The sequence below is a fragment of the Perognathus longimembris genome, chromosome 13, assembly GCF_023159225.1.
Source record: "Perognathus longimembris pacificus isolate PPM17 chromosome 13, ASM2315922v1, whole genome shotgun sequence".
Classification (NCBI taxonomy): domain Eukaryota; kingdom Metazoa; phylum Chordata; class Mammalia; order Rodentia; family Heteromyidae; genus Perognathus; species Perognathus longimembris.
The window spans coordinates 29,979,381-29,985,149 of record NC_063173.1 but is presented as its reverse complement, the minus strand read 5'-3'; the positions used below and the strand labels follow the sequence as shown (position 1 = coordinate 29,985,149).

Here is a 5,769-nt window from a genome sequence, read left to right as displayed (position 1 = left end):
AACTGTAGGAGAGCTCTGTTTACCTTCTAAGGAAGCTCCATATTGCTTTCCAGAGTGGCTGAACACGTTTACATTCCCACCAACAGTATAGTAGCATTCTCTTCTAGCAACTTCCCTGCCAGCACATGATATTGGTAATTTTCTTGATAATAACCATTCTAATAGGAGCAAGGTGAAATTTCAGTGTTGTTTGGATTTGCATTACTATTATAGCCAGAGATGTTGGACATTTCTTCATATGTCTACTGGCCATTTGTATGCCTATATTGTGCATTTTAAAAGTGCAAAAAAAGAAAATGAGACTCATTTGCTAATTACTTTGCCAGGACAGATAACACTTATGATCGAGAAGTCCTAGGTTCCATTCAATGTTTTAATGTTATGCAATGTTTCTCAAAACAAATTCATTAATATTCTGAACTATTCTTTGGAATATGATATTTGCCTTCAGTGAATAAACACAAAATAGGAGATCAGGAAATCTGCATGACCTATTCACAGTTAAAAAGATTTAAGCATGCATTTCAGTTCAATTTGCCTATAGTACTTTAGAGATAGGAATGTTGAGAACACATAATTATCCCCAAATCAATAGTTAACAAAAATCAAAAATTGAGTTCAGATTTTCTCATTTGGAATATAGTGAGTTTCCATTCTTGCTGAAGTAATTTTCCTTAACTTATAATTTTCTTCAATTTAATATGAACACTTGATTGAAAATGTAACATTATGTAAGTACAATAAACACATAACACCAATATTTATTTTTAGAATATTTTTAATTTATTTAAAAATATAAAACACTTCAGGAATTTACGTGTCATACTTGCGCAGGGGGCCATGTTAATCTTCTCTGTATCATTCCAATTTTAGTATATGTGCTGCTGAAGTGAGAACTAGAATATTTTAAATCACATTAATGTTACCCAAATATATTAATTCTCAGACATTAAAGCTTAATACTAGTTTTTACCCATTAATAGAAATTAGATACTTAAACTTGCCAAAATTTGTATTTTCTAGTAAAAAAAAAATGTTCACACAGATTTGTATGGTGAAATTTTTGTCTATTTCTATTTTATTTAGAGGCACTATTTTATTTTTCTTTTGGGAAAATATAAGCTAACTGTTAAGAAAATATATAGCATGAAACACCATTGAAGAAGTAATTTATGTACATTATTTTATTTTCCCATTACTAAGAAATTTTGACTAGCCTTTCTCCTTAGATTTCCTGATTTTTTTCCAAATAAAATCCAAAAATAAACTCTTTGACTTTGCCATTGATTTTGGTATTTAGCCCCAGTATCTAGACCAAGAAAGGAAGTAGTTTTCATTCACACTGAAAAATATTGTCATCTTGTCAAATGATGTAGACAATTATTTTCACAGCATGTGAAATTATGCCTTTTTATTTTGGTTTTCTTCACCATGCTTTTACCCATGATGCCACTGTAACTGAGTTTGGTACCTTGAGTATTATATGTATGTTAATCAGAACAAGGGAAGGGAAGGGAAATATTAAAATGGAGAGACAACAGGTAAATGGAGAACTAATGCAACAGCAACACTTTCAAGACAATATGCTATAAACCAGCTGTACCTTTCGGGGAAGGGGTGGGAATTGGGGAGGGAGATTGTGGGAGAAAAATGAGGGAAGAGTTAACAAGTTTGATAACATATGTATTTACTGCCTTACATAGGAAACTGTAACCCCTCTGTACATCACTTTGAGAACAAATAAATGAAATTTTTAAAAATAAGATAGAAAAAATTTCTCCCTACATGTTATTGAAAGGATGTATCATATTAATACACAGCTACATGTAAAAAAATAAGAATGCCAAATATATTTTTATTCCAAAGAATTTTCTGTGTAGGAAAATACCAAATGATTTTATAATACTTATCACTACACAGCACACATATACTACTTAAAAATACATATATTAGTGTATATATATAAATTTATATGTAAAATTTGAAATCTTGTTTCCTATCAGTGGAATTTGCAAGTACTTTTTTGGCTATGTCTTTTGATTTTTGTCTCACTGCCATAATAGGCATTGATTTTTGCTTTTCTTTGAGAAAACACCTCTCTTTGTAAACTATGTTATGAAAAGGGATGAAATCAAATCTTTCTTGGAAAAGGAGGTATACACCTTGACCACACCCTGACCCTAATCTTCAAGGAATCTGAAGAGAAAGGGTTGCCCCTAAAGACTGGTTAACATATATATATGTGTATATATATATGCACATACATACATATATATGAGTATATATGTATGTATACATATACATATGAGTGTACTCATATAAATGTATATGTTTACATACATATATACATATATATTTATGTCTTATTTTTGTAACAAATATGGGCTTAAGTTTGGGTTTATTTCATGTACAACAAGATCACCTATAAAAATAAATAACAGTCCAACCCATATCAAAATATCCTGTTTATTAAAATTTCCAGGCCATATTAAACTCTAGTTTTTCTTAGTAGATATGGCTTCTGAGAAACTCAGAAGAGATGGCTAATGCCAATTTCATACTATCTTCCCTCCATTAGTAACTAGTTGTGACATATCTTTGTGGAAAGATCTTGTTTATGTTCTTCTTTAATCTTTCTTAAAATATATTTCTCATTGTACTTCCCCATGTCTTCATTGATTTTTTTCTCAACTTCTTTTGTGGCTAGAAATGTAAATTTTTTTCTGATATTTATGCATTGCTTCCTTAGAATTATCTGAGGTGTGTTTTCCTTTATTGTATTTTAGCACTTCAACTCTGAAATGTGACAGCAACTGTAAAATCCATAAAATGTGTATTTAGTTCAAGTCTCTATTTTTGTTTGCAGTTCATACATTAACTTTAGCACATATCCTCTGTACTTTATTTTTATGGTGTGTGTGAAAATCAGGTTGTATATTACCAAAGTATATAGATTTATGTTAAGATCATAGTCATTCACTAAAATAAAATCAATCAGATTCAAATGCAGAATATACCTCTTTGAAACAAAATGATTGCATAGGTTTTGGTTACAATTGCATAAAAATGTAATTGGTTAATAAAGCTTAGTCTTTACAGCTCTCTCAGACTCTCCAAGTACATAGCAAATAAAAGCAAGCAGTGCTATTAAAACAGACATAAAAATAGCCTGAAGATATAGGGGCATCCAAGGTCACTCTGGACACTAATAAATAACCTGAGATTTCAGAGCAGAACAAAGATGACCAGTTTCTTGTTCTAGTTACCAGCACTATTCTCCAACCATTTTCGTACTGAGCCAGTGAGGCTAGGAATGTTGTTAGGCAATATGATCATTGCAAGGGTTATTAATACACAGCATCTCACTGAAAGAGCTGGTTGTTTGTTTTCTTTTCCCATTTTAATGTGTGCTGAGCACCATATCCAAACTTAAATTTGCCTAAGTAGTCAACAAATCTATATTTATCCATTATTTCAATTTCAACAATACTATGCTACCTCTATCTATGTTTTTCTCAAGGTGAAAATAAGAGCTCTTGAAACATGATAGGAGGTACATATCATGTCAAGTTGAGGTTCATTGTAGATAAATTTCAGTATTGTACTCTGAGGGAAGGTAAAGATATGGTTTCTGCTTGTGAATATCATTCTTGAATTATATCTTGGGTATGAAATCAAAATATAGTTGTAGGCAACATCAAGTATTTAGAAAAATATTGATTTATTCATTTATTAGAGTATTCTATTAATTTTAAATTTAAAAACAAATGTGAACTGGGAGTCGAGACTAAAGCCTCATTGTTTCTGGGAAAATGTTCTAAAACTGAACTACATTCCCATCCCTGTAGAAAAGTATATTTTTGTTTTTGCTGTTAAGTTGATTGAAGGTCAGTTGATCTTAAAGATCAATTTTATTGATCTGAGAAATCACTTAGTAGTTGCAAGATAGAAAGAGTTTTGTCCTGAAGAGGTAAAACTCAAATCAATTTTTTTGAGGTGTGTGGAATGAAAATATATTCCATTTGTTGAATAGTTTCTCTGTGCAGACAGCATTTAACTTTCTCTATTTATTCTATTTGACCATTCTGGTATATAATTAGGTGGTTGTGATGAATCTGTGAACTTGCAAAGAAATTAAGACTCTTCTCAAACTCATTCAGGATTGGAACTTAAGTTTTAGGATGTGGTACATGATCAGTCAGTTCATAAATAGTATTTCTCTCATCTTGACAAATATTCTCAACTTGATTGACTGTAAATGAGGAATAAAACTAATATCCACCTTCTAAAATTCCCAGAACAACCAGGCACTAGTGGATTATGCCTGTAATCCTAGCTACTCAAGAGGCTGATATGTGACAAATTAAGTTTGAAATTAGCCTGGGCAAGAAAGTTGGTAAGACTCTAATCTCCAATTAACCATCAGAAAAACCAGAAGCAGAATTGTGACTCAAGTATTAGAACAATATCCTTGATGGGAACAAAAAAAAAAAAGAAAAAGAAAAGCCCTTGGACAGTTCCAAGTTCCTGAGTTTATGCCTAAATACATCAAACATACACATACACTACACACACACACACACACACACACACACACACACACAGACTTAATGAGATGGTACATGTAAATATGTTAGAAAATATCTGTTGTAGGATGCACACCTGATAAATGCTGCTAATTATAGCAGATACATACTTTGTTCAGCACTCCTCCTAAAGGCCCACATATCCTCCTGTTTGTTGGAAATACCAGTTAAAAATGACTCATAAATGCTTCCTTCAAAGATAGTTGTTCTGCACTGCAGAGAACTGCTTTGTCCCCCAAATACTCCACAAATCAAAGGATATATCTTCTATTCACTGCTAAGTTCCTGTGCGTATTCAAAGACTCAGTACCACTGCTTACTTTTGGGAAACTCTTGATGCTATCTCTCACTAGTAAAACTTCCAAAACTTATTGAATCTTTAGTATTGGTAACTTTCAGGTTGTCTTTTATCCTACTCAATGCATCTTCCTTTGCTTACTTGCATTCAGTTATCTTTTCCAGACTATTCTTTCCAATTAACAGGCATGCAATCTTATCTCCTGTTTTGTAGCAATCTTATCTTCTGTCCTTTGGAAAAATAGTCTAAGACAGTTTGCTAATTATAAAATTGTGTGTATATGTGGTGTGTGTGTGTGTGTGTGTGTGAGAGAGAGAGAGAGAGAGAGAGAGAGAGAGAGAGAGAGAGAAAGAAAGAAACAGGCAGATGGAGACAGAGCACAGGGAGAAAGACCAGGGAGAGACAGAGTATTTATATTCTCCCTCAGGCTGTACAGATGGGATTAAATAAACAGTATTAGAAAACATCCTGTTCACAATTAAAGCAAACCACAAATATATGTCACTGTTTGTTCCTCTATAGAAGAGAAAAATCATTTCCTAATATATGAAATATTTCAGATTGTTTTTAGAATACTAAGAAGTACTCTGCTTTCATTCAATAAAAGCAACAATAGTTTTGCTAAGCTTCAATGTTTTTTATTCAAACAATGAGACAGTTATGCTCCTAAGACTTATGGCAGTTGAAAGATTCAATAAAATTTAAGAAGCATTTTTAAAACACCACAAAATAAAATAAACAAACAAAAAACAAATAAAAAAACAGAAAGTGTATGCTTCCCTAGATCTATGTGTGAAAGAGGATGGTACTAAGCTAGAAACTCACCTTTTAATTTGGGACCTGTCAAATGAAGGTGAAATTCTGGTTACAGGTTGATAATTGTAT

At 31.9% G+C, this 5,769-nt stretch overlaps 1 non-coding gene across 1 annotated transcript; it reads right to left on the bottom strand.

Moving 5' to 3' along the window:
* Positions 1-789: 789 nt before the first annotated feature.
* On the bottom strand, positions 790-897 carry LOC125362820. Its single transcript, XR_007213122.1, has one exon. It is a non-coding gene; the product is annotated as a U6 spliceosomal RNA (small nuclear RNA).
* Between the last annotated feature and the right edge of the window lie 4,872 nt (positions 898-5,769).